Source organism: Sapajus apella, unplaced genomic scaffold (genome assembly GCF_009761245.1).
Source record: "Sapajus apella isolate SASKATOON/1434 unplaced genomic scaffold, GSC_monkey_1.0 scaffold51, whole genome shotgun sequence".
NCBI lineage: Eukaryota > Metazoa > Chordata > Mammalia > Primates > Cebidae > Sapajus > Sapajus apella.
In genome coordinates, this window is record NW_022436991.1 from 7,838,987 (window position 1) to 7,858,991 (window position 20,005).

Sequence of the window (20,005 nt, forward strand, 5' to 3'; positions counted from 1 at the left end):
CTGTAAGACAGAAACATTGATAAACCTTTGTTGAAGCTAGTCAAAGGGGAGATGTTTGAAACCCTGAATATGACTCATTTTTCAGAAGTTACGTCAGTTTAACAGGAGAAATAAAAACCTTTAAACCTATTAATAAATCGCTAACTGAAATACTTCTGGATTTCTAACACCTAATCTTGATTAGTATACCTTTGTGTCAAAGCAAAAGCCAAATACAAGCATTTAACAAGTTACTGCCCTTCCAGTTAGTTGAATCGCTCTGGTGGAACTAGATGAGAACAACAAAAATTAATCTTCAGGCCTAGATGGATACTGTCATGATAATAAGATAATAAAGACCTCCCTAAAGGACTTCTGGGTATCATAAATTATATAACAAATCTACTTCTCCCAGGGAGCCAGGATTAACTCCTATTCACCCAGGTTACAACTCACTATTGCCAATGGGCTTACTGAAGTGGAAGTATCATTATCTACCACTGCTCAGCAAAAGGCAGAGTCATCCTTCTCACTGCAAATGAGTTTGCTGACACCAACTACTCACTGTAAGAGAAGTCAACCTAATCATCTTAAAAACAACTTTGATACTTGTTTTTCCAGGCCAAAAACATATTTTAAGAACCAGAAAAGAAAATGCTTCATAATTTCTCCCTCCCAGTAAGTCCTTCTCAGAATTTTTTAAGTGCCTAAGAAGACATTTATTTTATTAAGATACTTTACTATGTCTATTGTGCATCCAAGGCTTAAATGCATTATACATTATTTATTCCCTTGGGACAAAAACATTCATGGCTCCCAAGCAAAAGCACACAGAACAGAAAGGCTGTTGTTGTTTTAGTGACAGCATCTTAGACTGCAAGCTCCAAGAAGACAGGGAAAGTGTATGGTGACACAAAAAGGGCCAACTTGGCATGATGTAGAGGCTAACACCTGCAGTCCCAGCACTGTGGGAGACCAAGGCAGGAGGACTGCTTCAGCCCAGTAGTTCAAGACCAGCTTAGGCAGCATAGGGAGATCCAGTCTCTACGAAAACACAAATAAAAAAATTAGCCAGTCGTGGTGGTACGTGTCTGTGGTCCTAGCTACGTGGGAGACTGAAGTGGGAGGATCCCGTAGGCCCAGGGGGCTTAGACTGCGGTGAGCAGTGATCATGCCACTGTACTCCAGCCTGGGTGACAGAGTAAGACCCTGTCTCAAAAAAAAAAAAAAAAAAAAAAGAAAAGAAAAGAAAACGGCTAACTGGCATCTGAGATACTTTCTAAAGAATCAAATGAAAAATAAGTGCCTACTATGTCCCTAGTGCACTGCACAAATTTACCTAAATGGAGAGTACTACCACTTTTACATAATAATGTCCACAAATAGTTACCTAAGGTTTACTATGTACCAGGCATCATTCTCAAAACATTTTTACACATATCAACTAATAAAACAATCCAACACCCCTATAATAATACCCTAGGTATTATTATACCCTACCTCCTAGGGTATTATTATAGGGGTGTCGGATTGGTAGCAGTAAAGCCAAAATTCAAATTCTTAAATTAATAATGCTTTTCAAAGCTATTTTTTTAAAGTCTGGAGGTTTAAATTGCTTCTTTCAAAACAGCACACTCTGATAGAGTGGGTTTTTTTGTTTGCTTTGCTGTGCATAAGTCTTTGAGTTACTGAGAAATCAAACTTTAACTACAACCTTCAGTGAGAAATACATTTTATATCCTTACCCAACGCACACATATAAATCCATGTACAACTCAAAGAAAAGTTCCATGAATATTTACACTTTTAAATATGCACCCAAGCCTGGGCAACACAGTGATACTCCATCTCTACAAAAATTTTTTTTAAAGTAGGTGAGTGTGGTGGTAATGCACACCTCTAGTCTCAGCTACTCAGGAGGCTGAGGGGAGAGAATAACTTGAGCCCAGGAGTTTGAGGTTACAGTGAGCGATGAGTATGCCACTGCACTCCAGCCTGGGTGAGGACAGAGCAAGACCCTGTCTCAAAAATAAATAAATAAATAAACTACCCAATATTTACCCTTACTTCTATGATGCACTGATTTGCATTATTTTCTTTTTCTTTTTTTTTTATTTTTAATTGTTGGTTATAACCCACCAATGAACTATGACCCACTGCTTCAAAATCTCAACTGGGCTTGATGAAGGCTCCCTCCAATATCTGCCTGACACAACGTTAGGCATTTTACAGTCACGATAGCATTTACTCTCCACAGCTTCTCTCGGAGGTTCCTATTGCTACCCCTATTTTACAGATGAGGAAATAAACTCAGAAATAAAGCAGCTTATGCAAGCCCCTACTCTGTGACAGAGACAGAGGAAACTCGCCAAACATTTCATCTGCTCCCCTAATTTCCAAGCACCCTTTCAGTTAGGTGGGGAAATATGTTTACTTCTGACCATTGGGCTGTGGGCAGAAATGACATAATGAGCTGTAGGCAGATGGGATACTTGTGTCTCCAGGCGCAAGTAGAGCTGGCACATGACATCCAAGACATCTTTTCCTCTGCCATGATGAACCAAGACAGTGACCAATAAAGTACAGATGTATAGTTACAAGACAGTAGAACCTACATCAACCTGGGTCTCTGAATGACTATATGGAACAGAGCGCTGTTCCACCTATTGACCCATGTGGGACGTACAAATAATAAAGTTTTATCAGATTAAGCCAAAATTTTTAAATTCTAACTCTTGAATATCTACCTCTTCTCAGTAACTCTACAGTGACTGACTGAGCTTGGCCCCCTATCACTTATATTGCAAGACCCTCACAAATGGTTTTATCTATTTCAGGGATTGTTCCCTCCAATCTGTCTCTCTTCCACACTGCCACTGGAGTGACCTTTCTAACACATACACACATACAATATGTGATCACGCCATGTCTCTACTGAAAATAATTTCATAATTCTCCTTCACCTACAGAATAAAACCCAAACTTAACAAGGCATACATCTGGATTTGGCCTCATCTATTGTCAATACTCTCCCTCTCTCATTCTGAGTACCTTGGGCATACTGAAACATCTGCCATTCCACAGGATGTCATGGCCTCTCCTGTCTCTGCGGTCTTATACACTGTTATCACTGGCTCAGATTCCCTCCCCAGTCCTTTCTCTAGTCTTGCTCTTTCCTGCCTTGTGCTCAGATTTGACTTCCCACAGGATTCCTGACTGACTGAGAGCCTCTCTGCCTCTCAGCACCTTCATTTACAGCACTGCTATTTTTATAGCACTGGTTTTACAATATTTTCTAATTGTTGCTGTCTGATGTTTCAACTAGACGATAAGGTCCTTAAGAGCAAGATCTCTAACAGGCACTAAAATTTGTTGGAATAAGTAGCTGGCAGCATATAAACACATTTCTTCTTCCTGAAGCACCATGTATCCAATACTAGGGTGTCTTTCAGAAAAATTCAGACTACATACACTTCACTTTAAATACAACCATGAAAGCATTACATTTTGGAGGCCAACATTTTTTAGCTTACAAAACTGGTTTTTAGTTTCAGAAGTACCCTATGAATGATCCACATTCTGTCTGAGAAAGCCAGTCTTTTGCTCATAGATTTCTAACTTGAAAATTACAAAATCTGTTCTTCTTAGGGAGAAAATATCTTGTACAGGTTGAGTATCCCTTATCCCAAATGCTTGGAACCAGAAGTGTTCTTTCTGGATTTTGAATTTCAGATTTTGCAGCATTAACAGTAGAAACTTACCAGTAGAGCACCCCAATTCAAAAATCTGAAATCTGAAATTCTTCAATGAGCATTTCTTTTGGGCCTCATGGCAGGACTCAAAAAGTTCTGAATTTTGGAGCATTTCAGATTTCAGAGTTTCAGTACCTTCAGTACTTTAAAAGTGTGTTTTTAAAGGTTTTGTTTTATGAAACTGCTATCATAATTGAAAATTCTTTTGCTTCAGTAGGTTGTATCAGAAGTACTAAATACTGGAGATCTTTAGAACTCTCTGTTGAGTGAATCAATTGAAGTACTGTATGCAAATAGTAAATATGCAAATCATAAAGGGGAGGAGCTTAGGCCAAACTGCTCAGAGGGAAGGAAAAACAGGTTTCCTTCCAAATGGGGAAAAGGCAACTGGAAAGATTTTTACCTGTTGCATAACTTTTGATTATCTCTTTCTGCTAGTCCAACCAATGGTTGACAGCTGTAAACTTGGAAAAGCAAATGCACTGATAAATTAAGCAATTCCAGCTCTTTGACTAGGAAAGTTTTAAAGTCAGGGTTAAAGATTAAGTCAATTAAACTTTTTTTAAAGTTACCATGAAAATTCAAGTTTCTAACATTCTAAAAGGACTTTATTTTAGGAGTAAAAAGATTCTGGATAAACTGAAAGGTTATTCCACCATGAGAAGACCATGATAAGTGGTGCTGGAAACATGTAAGAATGGCTTACAAAGGTACTGACCTCTGCCACTATGTTTGTACATCTTTCCTTCTGACTCTGTCATACCTTAAGTTTTTAAATGTGTGGTCTTCAATGCTCATACTTCTTATGGAGATTACACAACCATGGAGACAATTATTTGTATGACGGGGAAAGAACAGTCTTTCATGTGGCTCCCATCTTTAACAGCCCAACTGCTCAGCTACCCACAAAAGATCTTAACCAAGACATACTGATCCAATGGCAATTTCCCAAGAAGAGAAGAAAACAAACAGCCCCACTCTAGCTTTGCAAAACCTGGTCTGCAGACTAAAGGCAAATGTCACAACTCGGCCCCTCCCCTTTCAGAATGTATCCAGACTCCTCAGCCATTGCCTACACATAATGACTAACTTCCGCACCAAGGGAAATGGGCTGTTTTAGAAACTTGACATCTACAAGCAAGGTGGTCTTGTCATTTTTATATCCAAGGAGAAAAGTAAGTTGCTTAGTTTGAACTCAAAATCTGCTCAAAGGATGCTTGCTGCATGTCATCAATTAGATTGTAGTGGGAAGGCATATTTTTTATTCTGCAAAGCATAGCCTTCAGTAAAAGCCTTTTTCCCCCTTGCCAATGTGCCCAATGACACAGGTCATGACCTCTCTCGGGAGACAAGAATGACAAAATCAAAATTTACAAAGTTTGAGGAATTGAGGCAAAGATCCCACCTCAGCTGGGAAACAGCTGGCAGTTTCTCATTATGAAGTAGTGTAGAAACCTTGTATTAAGTAAAAGAAGTAAGTCTGAGGTTGCAGTGAATCATGATTACGCCACTGCACTCAGCCTGGGCGACAGAGTGAGAGACCCTGTCTCAAAACAAGTAAATAAAATAAAGTAGGAGAATATTCTTGGGCTATATCACTGCCACCGTTTTGTTCTATTTTAATCTTCACTAGTAATACTTGGCACAGAAAGATACCAGACTTGGAACCATCTTTATAGCAATTGTTTAAAACTAAAATTTGAAACACTAAATAACTATTACAAGGAGCTATACCAGATCTATGGCCCTTTATACCATGTTAATTTAGAACAAAATCATTTGCAAAACACAGACCAACACTTAAACGTAGATAATGAAGGATGATAGTGTTAAGATACTGTCTAGGGATTACAGGTAATTAAGGCTTAAAAAAAAACTCAAAAAACCACAGAGGACATCTGAAAGCAGCTTTCTCAGCTTCTATTGCTCAACAGAGATTTCCGTTTTATTCTGGGTTTTACTCAAAAAGAAAGTACCTCCCACAGTAGTCTGTATTATTTCTGCCACTATTCGTTTTCTTTCTCAAGACCCCGCTATGTTGAATTATGAGCAATATGACAAAGTGAAATGAGATTTTAAATACTGCCTATCTCAATCTTTAATGTCATTTTAGGGCACATGTCACACTGTCCCTTTAAAGCAGTTTCCAGGAGTAATGTACAGGTCAGCTCTTGAGATGGGACAAAGCTTTGAATTCATGTACTGGATTGGGTTCAAGAAGCAATTAGGCTTTTTCTCCCACCCCAACAGAACAAGTCAGACCCTAACTTAACTTCTAACATGGAAAGTCCCAACATTAAACAATGAGGAACCAAGGAGCAATCCAGGTTGCAGGGAAACTGCTGGTGAAAGAGGAAACATTATTCAGTTTTTCATCGGGAAAAAAAAAAGCCACCACTACTAATGTCTATGATGTTTTAAATTCTACATAGCCTATTTCTGGGTATTTTTGCCATGAATGCAAAAAAAGAAATTTGTCAATTTGCTTGAGTTAGTCAAGTGGTTTTTTTTTGCCTAAGACTTCTGAAGGCAAGTCTTTAAATCCTGAAATTTGGACCTGCCCAACTTTGACCATCACCACAAAGACTTTAAGGTGCAGCATTGCACTAGAGTTATTGAGTCTTGGAACCTACAAACTTCAGCCATCACATCCCATCTTTACCATACCATCTACTGTTTACCTAATATTTTTCTTAAAAGCTTTTTTAAGAACTGTATCTACTGCTAAATAAAAATGATAGAGGCTACGGTTCTGGACTAAGCTCCTGTACTAGGCTCCAAGAGATCAGACTAAAAATCAAAATGGAGTCACTCATGCCCAAACTAAGTTTGTTATCTGACCTTCCGAGAAACCAAGAAAAAGAGATAATATCCAACTTCCCAAACTGCAAGTTTAAATCTTCAATTGGCATGACAATAAAGTTCCCTAGCTTTTCCTTACATACAAACACAAAAGTCAGAAGTAATCTGATGTTAACTAATCACTTATTTATCTATTGTTCTGTCTCCCTGTCCTGCCTTACAAGAAAAGTAGCTTTGAAAGGACTGATACACTCTTTGTTCTTTGCTTCTGCTTTCTTCAGCCCTTCCATCTATAAAGCCAACTCCTGCTTAGCTCATCTAAACACTTATTCTATATTATGGAATGAAACATTGCCCAATTCTAGAATTGCAATACAGCCAATTGAGATGTGGAAACTAAATTGGTCGCAATTTTGTCTTTTGACATGACTTTCGTATCATCCTAAGCACTAATGTCCATGAATTCGTATGTGTGATGTGATAGTTATGTTTTCATTCATACACATTAAAAAACAGAACTAGTAAACGAAAAGTATTCATCAAGTAACACCAAAAATCATCTCATGCACCATCAGCAGTACAGAAAACACGAGTGTTCATTTCAGCAGCACATAAATTACAAGTATAACCAAAGCCACACTTTGAGAAACAGTGATTTAGTCTTAAATCCTTTATGTCATAGTTAAAGAAACGGATTGAGAGGGGATGTGATCTGACCAAGGAAAAACAGCAATGGTGGCAGGGTCTAGACTAGAACAAAGAACTTAGTCCAGTGGCAGTACCACTATGGTAAATTCTCTTGGTAGTTGAGCTACAGGAAGAATTAGAGACCTGGCCTCAGAGGAGTTGACCAAGTAAACTCTAAGCAGTCAGGAAGCCCTTTTGCATGTGGATTTGGGCTTTTCACTTTATCTGAGACTGTCAAACATTATTTAGACTGGCCGAAATAAATCTATTTCCTTTCCCAAAGTCTAATGTGGTTTTGCCCAACTCACTGAACCTCAAGGCATACAGCCAAAGATAAAAATGTCTCCTGGATCAGTTTCCCAATTTTTGATCCTACAGTATCTTGGCCCCTGTCCCCATTGCTAGACTCATACAAGCTCTATAGGGTTTCAGGAGGAAGATTTTCCATCTCTGGATTTTAGGCCAGCTTTGGAAACACACTGGAAGTTTCCATTACAGAGTCACTAGTGTATTTCCCAGATACCCAGAGGACAGGTTTTATTTTCAAATGATAGATAACTTGTGTCTACTGTGTGCCTAGCAATCTTTTATACACTGTCCTATAAGAGGAGGTAAAATTGGCTTTTTGGAAGTCTCTTTAGCTGGCATCCAGGTGGGCATAGCAATGGATGCCTTGTAGCCAATAATAGCTAATGCTATGAAATGTTTGTTTATATGCCTGGCACTGTCCCATGTCTGCCAAATGCACTATCTTATTGAATCCTCACAACTATTTACTGTGATTATCCTCACTCCATACTTGAGGACACTGAGGCTTAGAGAGAGAAGTGGCTCATCCAAGGTCAAGTGGCAAGTAGGTGATAAAGTTCAGATTTAAACCCAGACTGACTCTAGAACCTATACTCTCTTAACCAATGTACTATGTACATCTATTTTTTGTTTGTTTGTTTGTTTGTTTTTGAGATGGGGTCTCACTTTGTCGCTGAGGGTGGAGTGCAGTGGCACGATCACAGCTCACTACAGTTTCAACTTTCTGGGTTTGGGCGATTCTCCTCAGTCTCCCAAGTAGCTGGGACCACAGGCACACAACACCATGCCTGGCTAACTTTTGTATTTTCTGTAGAGACAGGGTTTCGCCATGTTGCTCAGGCTGGTTTTGAACTCGTGGGCTTAAATGATCCTCCCTGCTAGGCCTCGCAAAGTGCTGCGACTACAGGTATAAGCCACTGTGCCTGGCCCACTATGTACAGCTAAACCTTTTTAAAAGTCATAGTAAAAGGTAACATGGGCCAGACACGGTGGCTCACACCTGTAATCCCAAAACTTTGGAAGGCCCAGGCGAGTGGATCACTTGAGGTCAGGAGCTTGAGACCAGTCTGGCCAATATAGTTAAATGCTGTTTCTTCTAAAAATACAAAAATTAGCCAGGGGCAGGCACAGAGGCTCACGTCTGTAATTTCAGCACTTTGGGCGGCTGAGGTGGACAGATCACTTGAGGTCATGAATTTGAGACCAGTCTGGCCAACATAGTGAAACCCCATCTCTACTAAAAATACAAAATTTAGCCGGGCATGGTGGCACATGCCTGTAATCCCAACTACTCGGGAGGCTGAGGCAGAGCTGGAGCCCAAAAGGCAGAGGTTGCAGGGAGCCAAGATTGCACCACTGCATCCCAGCCTGGGCAACAGAGCCAGATTGTCTCAAAAAATATATATAGCCAGACATGGTGGCACATGCCTGTAATCCCAACTGCTCAAGAGGCTGAGGTGGGAGACTCACTTGAACTCAGGAGGGAGAGATTGCAGTGTGCCGAGATTGTGCCACTGCACTCCAGGCTGGACAACAGAGTGAGACTCTGTCTCGGGGGAAAAAAAATAGTAACATGAAATCTGCATTATAAATAAGCTTGTTTCTTGCATTAGGAAACTCTAGACCTAATGCACCTTTGAAGTTCAAGAATACTGCATAATCTGGGAAAGCCATTTCACACTGATTGGAGGAAGATTTTGCTCCTTATAATCTAAAGCTAATCAATTTGCAGTATCTGGTATGTCAAGAAATGTCAATTGTTAATTATTTAAATCAACTTTAGGTAGCCTTATTACATTACTACTCACAAGATACAAAACTGGAGTACTAATGTTGTATAAGAAAAATATATTTGGTCTTTGTTTCTTGTTCCTGCCAGAGCTCCTAAAACCCTTGGAATTTTCTGACTGTCTTGTGTTATTCATGAAGAACCCTCTGGAGCACATGCCAGAGTTTATGCTAACAAGGTGATTTCACCACGGGCCCTTATAGTTTCCAGTGAAGGGCTGGCCAAGCCAGAAAGACCAAGCACATGATTAGGCTTCAAAGCTCTATTTTCTGAGCTCCAGGGAGGGAAGGGCTGGCTAGAGACAAAGTTCAATCACCAATGGTCAATGATCATGCCTATATAATGAAACCTCAATTAAAACTCCGAAACAATGAGGCTGGGAGAGCTTCCGGGTTGGTAAAAGCATCTAAGAGCTAGGAGTGGCACACCAGAAGGGGCATGGAAGCTCTGCACCCCCTAACTCATATCTTGCCCTATGCGTCTCCTTCCATTCAGCTGTTCCTGAGTTATAAATAAATCCTTTATAACAAAACTGTAATCCTAAATATCATGCTTTACTGAGTTCTGTGACTCATGCTAGCAAATTATCAAACCTGGGACGGGGAGGGGGTCATGGGAACATCCAAATTTATGGTCTCCTGGGCAGAAGTATGGGTATTGTAGGAATATCCAATGCCTGCAGGTGGCATCTGAAGTGGGGCAATTTTGGGGGAATGAGTAAGTAATATGTGGGGTCTCAGGGTCTGGGGGCCCACACCTGTAATCCCAGAGCTTTGAGAGGCCAAGAGGATCACTTGAGGCAGGAGTTTGAGACCAGCCTGGGCAACATAGTAAGACCTCATCTCTACAAAAAAAATTTTCTTTTTTAAATTAGCCAGCCGTGGTGGCATGTGCCTCTGGTCCTAGCTACTTGGGAGGCTTAGGTGGGAAGATCACTTGAGCCCAGGAGTCTGAAATGACAGTGAGCTATGATAGTACCACTGCATTCTAGCCTGGGCAACAGGGCAAGACCCGGTCTCTGTAAACAAAAAACAAAATTAACATGTGGGGTCTATGCTAACTCCACACAGAAACAGAACTGAACTGGTGGACACTCAACTGCTGCCCAAGAACTGTTGGAATGATATAATTTTAATAGCCTCATTAAGAGGTCCACACTAAAAGTAACCATCCTGATGCTCAGAAGCCACTTCCCTGCTTGATTTAATCATTAAAGCTACACGTGTCACCAATTCAGAGCACTGCTTGTAGGATGGCACTAGTAGAAAATCAGGTCCTATGGACAATTTTTTAATTTTTAAAGAAGAAAGGCTAAACTAATTTGGCCTGCCAAAGAGAATGTGGATGTCATACAAATGTGAAGTCAAAAATGATTTTTTTTGAGGGGGGAGGGTGGCACTCTTATCACCCAGGCTGGAGTGCAGTGGCTCAACCTCAGCTCACTGCAACCTCTGCTGCCCGGGTTCAAGCAATTCTCCTGCCTCATCCTCCCGAGTGGCTGGGATTACAGGCGCCTGCCACTGTGCCTGGCTAATTTGCGTATTTTTAGTAGAGACAAGGTTTCACCATCTTGGCCAGGCTGGTCTTCAACTCCTGAACTCATGATCCACCCACCTCAACCTCCCAAAGTGCTGGGATTACAAGTGTGAGCCACTGTGCCCAGCCGATTTTCTTTAATTAGTAGTTTTTTTTTTCACATTACAGTTTCCACAAGAGAATCATTCATTACCTCAATAACTGACATGTAACTGTTCCATTTGGATAGCAAACATTGTTAAATGTCAAAAGCAACGACCCAGTGTTCTCTAACCACACACTCTAATGCACGCAAATAATTATAATATCTCTTGTTTACCAACTTCTGATTTGTCAAAATAAAGCCCTAAGAGAGGATCTCGGGGTGGTGGGGGGGATTGGGCCAGCAGTCCATAAGCATGATCGGTCTCCAAGATAGGAGGTTAAGTTGTCAGAGAGGAGTACATGTAGCATGGCTGGCCTTTGAGAGGGCTCAGTGGTGTTGATGGTGCAACTGTGGGCTGGATGTGGACTGGGGAGAAATACCTATCAGTGGTCTAGCTGGGACCAGGGATAACTCCAGATCATGGTTGATTAGTCCATCTTGAAGACCAATTTGGCCAAACCAGCCACTGTGTCCCTGCACTCATCCCTCTTAGGCAGAAATATGCTTTCCAGTTAGGGGAGAGATGACTTGTAGTCAGAGCCCTGGCCAGGGCCAATGCACTGCCCAACTCCACAGGGCCCTGTCCCCTCCCTGTGAATGGCGTTCCCTGGAGTTGGCCAATCTTGTGGCCAATCCCTACCCTCTGTCCCCAGTAAGTGCACTGTTAGTATTTTCCACCCTCTCCCAGCTAGACCACTCATGGGCTTTTCTACCAGTCCCCAATACCACCACCACCGTGACGTCTCAAAGGCAGCGACCCTACACATACTCATCTGCGCCAACTTAACTTCTCGTCTTAATGCTCTCGAAGTCTTTAGGCTTTTAGCTTTTATAAAAAGTCAGGAAACTCTCAAGCAGAATGCTCTTCACCATGGTCATGAGATACACCATTTTGAGTAAGTGACTGAACAAGTGACTAGTTATTTCAAAGAACAACTAATTTTCTAAAAGAAAACGAACCTGACAACATTCTCAAAGGCAGACACAGAGCATTCACCCCAACTCTCCACACTCTCTAATTCCACTTACTGAGAAGGAAGGAAATGTCACAACTGGGAAAACATCTCCTCAGAGGGCCTAAGACTTCCAGTGTGCCCATGGACGCTGTCTCGTAGGACCCACACTGCTAGAGTCCCGTTGCCCTCACTGTAATGGTATTCCTCATCTCCCCCTCCTGTTTAAAGACGACTTCCTAGGCATGTCATTAAGCAGACATAAAGCAACTAGTTAATTGAAAGCCAACTTGCTTTACAGATATTTTTTAAAAACAAGGAATGCACGGCCATGGTGGTTATTTACACAGAGCTGTTCAAAAGCTGTTCTGTCCATAGAGCCACCTGGATTTTCCTCTTCAGATTCCAGGGCAGGTCACAGGAAATGGAAGTCTGTCTCAGCATTTTGCACAGGTGTTCGAGAGCATGCTCACTTGCTTATCTGAAAAACACTGTACTGACCATTTTGAGGTTTGATTTGGGGAAAAAAATAAAACTTGCACGGATAATGCCTCAACTCCTATTTGAAGGTAATATGGTCTCTTTCAGAACGATTCTGAAGAAAAAAGGCCAGCTCTCTATTAAGTATCCACAACCACTACTAAAACTAAGAAGCCTCCCACCCCATTACCCATTAATAACGTTGCTTTGCATATGCTTCACTACAAGGAATCTTCTTTGAAAGATAGTTTGTGACAAAATGTTTGAGTACTGAACCCAAGAATACAGAGTCCAAACACCAAGGGTTCAATTAAACTCGAACTTATTGAGTGCCTACACTGACTTGTTTGACAGATATAGTGCAACAGGGAGAAGAATAATTAGTGAAGAGAAGGCCTGATTCTAGCCCTGCTGCTGCCTATAGCTTGCTCTGTAACTTTGAGCATTTACTCATCTTTTTTTTTTTTTTTTTTTTTTAATAAGACAGGGTCTCACTCTGTCATCCAGGTTAGAGTACAGTGGTGCAATCTCAGCTCACTGCAGCCTCGACATGCTGCCTCAGCCACCTAAGCAGCTGACACTACAGGGGCACAACACCATGCCCAGCTCCTTTTTCTTATTTCTTATAAAATGGGATCTCACTGTGTTGCCCAGGCTGGTCTCAAATTCCTGGAATCAAGTGATTGTCCTGCCTCATCCAAAGTACTGGGATTACAAGCATGCAGTGCACTACCATGCCCAGCCTACTCATGTTTCTTGATTTCTGTTTTCCCACTAAACAATACCACTTTTCAACCTGTTTTCAGCCTCAGAACATTTTCTTATAGGGTAGTCCAATATAACAAGATTACAGTAACTTTTCACAGACTGAAGTAGTAACGTGAAACAGAAAGAAAACAGCAAAACCCCCTCATCCCTGCCACAAGCATACTTCAACAATGGCCAGAGAGGGCTCCTCAAAGCCCAGCTTGAAATAAACACCAAATATGCTAAGATTCTGCAAAAGGATCTGACTTTTTCCTGCTTCTCCTAATGTCAGGAAGAGGAATTAACAGCATTCAATGTAGTAATGCTATGTCTTGAGACTTGTTCAGAATCAAAATTACAGAACACATACTCACCCACTTTAGGCAAACACTGCATAGAGTTCAAACCCACCATGAATGAGTAACCCAATTCTGTTGCTTGTGTGGGAACAATCTGCTACTAAAATAAAGGGGCAGGCCAGCTGTGGTGGCTTATGCCTGTAATCCCAGACTTTGGGAGGCTAAGGCAGGCAGATCACTTGAGGTGAGGAGTTCGAGACTAGCCTGGGAAACTCAGCGAAACTCTATCTCTACTAAAAATATAATAAATTAGTTGGGCATTGTGGTGCATGCCTGTAGTCTCAGTTACTCACAGGGCTGAGGCAGGAGGATCGCTTGAGCCTAGGAGGTTGAGGCTGCAGTAAGCCCTGATCATGCTACTGCATTCCAGTCTGGGCCACAGTGAGACTCTGTCTCAAAAAATAAATAAAAACATAATAAATTAAAAAGAGGCAGTTCTTTCCAACACTTTCTCTTGGACCAACAGGCAGAAAGAGGGGCAGTGGCTCCAAGATACTAAGCGTCTCAAAAATGAAGAGTGCCACACTATACACTGCTGCTATCTGAGATCCTTAGTCAGTCATCAGACCTGGTCTGAATCTGCAGGCCCAAGTGACAGAATTATTTCTAGTCACCAGGTCCTGCGGTTGAGCCCTCAAAGAGGGCAGGGCACAAAAGAATCAGGGACGATGCTTCCCAACACTATGTCATCTAAGTTTCTGTGTGGCAATTCAATCCTAAGCCCAGCAACATAACACAGCTCAAAGGACACTCTTGAACAAGGCCAAGCCCTCAGGAAGGTAGGAGGAGTCATCAACAGTCTGCCTTTGCATTCAACCAGGCTGGTATCTAGGCATTGGGCATAGGTGACTTATTTTGCCACAAGAGCTAATCACCACCTCAGGACTGAGGTGGTGATTTACTAAGCTTTACTAACCTTCCCCATTCTGATTTATATTTAAAGAAGGTCTCATTTGCACACATCTTAAAGAAAATGATTTGGCATTTCCCTCTCTGCCATTCTCTTCTTTCAACATATCACAACTTCAAAGAGTAAGAGTTTGAGCCACTTCTAACCTTTTCTCTCATTTTCAGTGCAATCGGCCATCTGTGTCAACAGGTTCTACATCAGCAGATTCGACCAACCGCAGATCAAAAATATTTGGAAAATACATACATAATAATACAACAATAAAAATATGAATTTTTAAAAATACAGTATAGCAACTATTTCCATACCATTTACGTTGTATTTGGCTGTTGTTTTTGAGATGGGGTCCTGCTCTGTCACCTAGGCTGGAGTTCAGTGGCTCCATCATGGCTCACTACAGCCTCGACTTCCTGGGCTCAAGCAATTCTCCTGCCTTAGTGACCCCAGTAGCTGGGACTTCAGGCATGCAGCACCATGCCTGGCTAAGTTTTTAAAATTTTTTTGTAGAGACAGGGTCTGACTATGTTGCCTAAAGCTAGACTTGAACTCCTGGCCTCCAAGCCATCCTCCTACCTCAGCCTCCTAATGTGCTGAGATTACAGGAATGAGTCATCACATCCAACCTGTATTAGGTATTACAGGTAATCTAGAAATGCCTCCAAGTAGCTGAGATTACAGATGTGCATCACCGTTACTCCCTGCACCTTCCCATATACTACCACTTTATATAACAGCCTTCATCATTTGTAAGTTTTGGTATCCAAGGGGTCCAAAACCAATCCCCCAAGATACCAAGGGGATGTAAATAAGTTACGCTTTAGTTTGTAATTATTTACTAATTAAATGGTCAAGTTCTGTAGTAATCTCTTCCCACCACCCAAAAGAAATAGGACTCATCATCATCTAGAAAAACAAACATAAGAACTAGTGAAACTAGATTTAAACTGAAAGACACTAACTCAATTAACCCTGGTCCATTGTGCAAAGAGCTTCAGAATAGTCCCAACATTGAGGGAGAACAGATTCTGGTTCACTGGTATCAACATCTATAAACAGACACAAAGAGATAATTTTCAGTTATCAAGACCTGGGGAGACAGGAGTTACCACATCATTACCATCGTTTCAACCTAAGCTACGACTTCTTGGCCTCAAAACAACTGGCAGCTAGTATACAACGAACTCTCCTTCCTACAGCACACGTAAACAGTCCCTGACTATTTCAAGTACTCATACAACAATTCTGTTTTTCACTTCCAGTATTTGTTCAATAAATTGCATGAGCTATTCAATACTTTATTATAAAACAGCCTTGTTAGATACATTTGCCCAACTGCAGGCTAACATTCTTGGCATGTTTAAGGGAGCCTAGGCTAAGCTATGAGGTTCAGTAGGTAAGGTATACTAAATGCATTTTTTACTTACAATACCTTCAACTTACAATGGGGTATCAAAGGTAACCACATTGTAAATCAAACAGCATCTGTATACCAAAACAGTAGCAACATCAGATTACCTTTAAGTCGTGTAATGCAAGGCAAAACCACTTACCCACAACCGCAATAGCAAGTGGCATCAACTGGCTTTCTAGGTTGCCCACCTTTCAGAGGAGTTTGTCCAAAAGCCTGCAAAGCGTAAGAAACAAATCCACTGGTACCCTAAATTAAAAAGCCAGCTCAGCTCCAAATATCCAATTCACTTAATTTTGCAGATTCTTTCCCCAAACACAATTAGTAGCCAATGTAGGAGTCAATGGCTTCCCCTTGTGTTCAAGTCCCCTCCTACCCATCCACCCCCTTTCAAAAATTAGAAAAGAGACACCAGTCTCCAAACTGGCTGATGAAACTTCAGCCTACAGGATATTTTCATACTTGAGTTACAATAAACCATTGAAATAAAGATGAAGTGGAGAGCTTAGTAACCCATCGGATAGAGCATTTTATGCCCAGCATTAGCATACAAGTTAAATCCAAAATCTTTAACCTGGGCCAAAGCCAAATAATTAAATTAATAAATCTCATTATCGATTCGATATTCCTTTGAGATACTCTAGTACCGAAAGTAGAAGCTATTTGCCTGTTCCTAGCTGTTTGCTTTAGTCATTTGCTTGCTAACTAAAAGACTTTCTGTTTGCAGTCAAGTCAGAATTAGTAATTCAGTACCAGGATCTACCTCGTCCCCTTCATTACCCCTAGAACTGCACAGAAAGCTCTGTTCAAGTTTTCGACAGTCCTTCCACAGGTGCCACTAGAATACTAGAACCTAAAACAGGTGACAAGTCTTCAATTTCTGATCGTTTTCTCCAAACACTAAAAGGATTTATTTAGCATTTCTAATACTGAGTTTACTACAAATAGCCCAAGCAACATTTAAGTCTCTCAACCGCCTGGCTCAAAGAGCCAATTCACTCAAAGAACACACTAGTCACTGTTGTGGGGTTCAAAAGAAGAAAAAAGCATATTCTGTTTCAGCCCACTGTGACATGGCTCAAGAGGGCCAAATCAAGGAGTCATGATTGGGCCTCTCAAGTGGACAATCTGGTCAAGGTGAGGCTAAAAAGCAGTACATTATTAGAGATGAATGCCCCCAGCAGGAGGCAAAAGTAGGTTACATCCCTTGGTTACATGCCAACACAAAGATGCCGACACAGTGGAATTGAGCCCCATAATGGTCATTTATCTAATGTAATCCACTGAGTGAATGTTTAGCACCAACCTACACCTCAGCTGAGCGTTACTAGTCATCAGGAGGACCAGACAAGAGTGGAACTATTGCAACATAAACTCTGCCTCCCTACAAAAGACAACCTGAAACTTAGATCCTGATGGACATCTTGGTAGACTGACAAGAGCATGTTATTAACACTTGCCCAATCTTTCAACTTTAAATACATGCAGAGCTGGAAGCAAAGGAGTATTTGAATACTAGAACACATTCAGAGAACATATTATGCAGTTTTAAATAGCAGCACATAAGACAAAATAAGGAAAGAGGTGTGCCCTCAACTGAACATCCTGCTGAAATCTGAACACTCAGCTTGAGATTTATCTGCTAGAAAATACCCAGGTGACCACTGCCCCTTCCTCTCCCACTCAGCAGAGTGACTTTTTTTTATTATGATAGTCCAACAGTACCTGCAAAAACAGTAAGTGCTAAGACCCTAGTTAAAGCAATAGAATTAGTCAACAAGCAGCATCATTTTTTACTTCCTCCTCCTTCTGGCTCTTAATTTGTTTGCCTACCTATTCTGAGCCCCACATCCACCTCTCTGACCTTATCACCAACCCTTCCCGGTGTTCACTAAGCTCTATTACTTACCCAACCCATCCTCTTCCCACTACCTCCCATCCAGCCTGACCCTTTCTTCCCATTCCCTGGACCTTGACAAGCACATTCCAGCCAATTTCTGCATCAGCTGTTCCCTGAATCTGGAAGGATCTTCCCCTTATCTTTGGCTGGCTCCTTCTTTAAACTTAAAGCTCAACTTAAGTGTCAACGTCCTCAGAAAGGTCCTCTTTGACTGTACCTACAGTTAAGACAATTCCTATCACATCACTCTTATTTTCTTCAGCACTTGATCAAAATCTGATTTATTGGTGTATACATTCTCTCTCTCTCTGTCCCCAGCTCCCACTCCGATGTAAGCTCCATTAGAGGGTGAACCTTTTGCTTGTGTTCACCTTTGTACACCCAGTGCCTGAAACGCTGGCTAGCACTTAGCAGTCAATAAATGTTTGCTGAATTAATGAATTGTGGACTTTTTATTCAATGGCAAACTAGGTTTCAAATCAGTTAAAGTGAGAACAGTAGTCATTCTTCTGTTGTATTTTTGTGAAACACCTACACACACTGTTACTGGTACAATCAAAGCATTAAATATTCTGTTTCATAGGGTCTGAAAGTCCTGAACAGGACTTCCTAGCATCAGATATTCCTAGCGCTATACATATCAAGCTCAGTTACAGAAGGACAGGATTTATGGGCACTTTCTCATCAAAGGACTCCTAAGGCCGGGACTGGTGGCTCACGCCTGTAATCCCAGTACTTTGTGAGGCAGAGGTGGGCAGATTACATGAGGTCAGGAGCTCGAGGCCAGCCTGAAAACATGATGAAACCCTGTCTCTAAAAAAAAAGACTCCTAAAATGTGGGCACTACCTCTTAAAGTTCTTCAGAAAACAGTTTCAGATCCTACAAAAGATTTCCTAAGAATATATCAATATCAAAAGGAAAATCATTACTCTTCACTCTGAAATCCGTATGAGAGGCTAGATTAAAACTAACAACATATCAACAAAGAGGCCTTCTTTCCATTCTCTGCTTTCTTCAAACATTTTTTTTCATATCCATTGTTGGTTTGTATTCGCCCTTAAAACAAAACTAAACAGACTAAACAGATCACATTGTCTCATTTAGGACCCCCTGTACACAAAGAATCAGCTATATAAAGATGAAAATCAGCACAAGCTGAATGTCACTGAAGGTTCGTGTGCCACACACAAATGGAGAAAAAGATAAAAGAGCTATTGTCCAATTGTAGAAACAAAAAAGTAATATGGGGTTTTCTGTTCTCTGAAGTGCATCATGAAAAGTGGGTGGAGAGAAACACAGAAATCCAGAATTAGCCTAGCAAATCATTTTGGGAAGAGCTAACAACATGTAAATTCCTCACACATAAAGTATTTTGAGCAAGAGACCTTGATTCCTGGGCTATGATGCCATTCAGGATTCCTTGCAAAGGCTTTGGAACTCCAGTATTCATAAAAGAAAATGCTCATTATAATCGGAGCTACCCGGCGTCAGAGGTACTCCCAACGTGACAGCCTGTGTGAAGTATTACAAAGCTTGCAGTTAAGATCTGGGATAGAGGCTGAACACCAAATTCAAAAGAGGTAACCAAGGCACTAAGTGCCATAAAGGAAGAAAGGGGAAGGAAAAAAAAACAAAACGATTGCCACTCAGCCAGAGAATTAAAGTGGAAACCAGGGGTGTGCATGGGGGAGGATGAGGGGTGAGAAGTGGGGGGGAGGGCAAACAATACATTTGTCACCCCGTCCCACTTCCTACAGAGGATACAGGCAAAGCCTCCAGCCCCATTACCTCGGACACAGATGGTTATCGTTTACAGCAAAGGTGCACAGAAAGGCCTTCAGGTCTGAGCCCCTTAATTCCAGGCTGTTAATGATTAAAGAGAAGGATGGGGGTGGGGAGGGAAATGAGGGCGGAGGGAGCTGGGAGATTCACCCACCACCTCCCCCTTGGGTTCCTACCTCACAGCGCTCACCCAGGACATAGGACCAGAGTTTGCACCTACTCCAGGGCAGCTCCAACCCCAGGTCCCCAGGCCCTGGGTTGAGAGGTGCTGGCCGTGGGAAGGCAGAGACAGTAGGTAAGTTTTCTGAGCCCTGCGGCTGACACGCCACAGGCTCCCCTCACAGCCTCTTCTTCCAGAGGGACCAGTCCAGACAACGCGCTGGCTTCCACTCCTCCCTTTCCACCCCTCTTTCTCGAAGGTACCCCACCCCCGCCCCTTCCCCTCTCAATGCCCCCCCGCCTTTTC

The 20,005-nt window shown here is 41.6% G+C and overlaps 1 protein-coding gene across 3 annotated transcripts in view; it reads right to left on the bottom strand.

The window, feature by feature from the left end:
- DCUN1D3 (defective in cullin neddylation 1 domain containing 3) overlaps positions 1-20,005 on the bottom strand; it is a 46,389-nt gene that overhangs the window by 26,166 nt on the left and 218 nt on the right. Inside the window, exon 2 of one of the 3 annotated variants that reach the window (XM_032242874.1) lies at positions 15,999-16,072. The exons of 1 other annotated variant lie outside the window; for it this stretch is intronic. The gene's annotated coding sequence lies outside the window, so the exon portion shown is untranslated. Of the gene's footprint in view, positions 1-15,998; positions 18,542-20,005 lie in introns of those variants that run through there. One more of the 3 variants, XM_032242875.1, reaches the window with a different exon arrangement.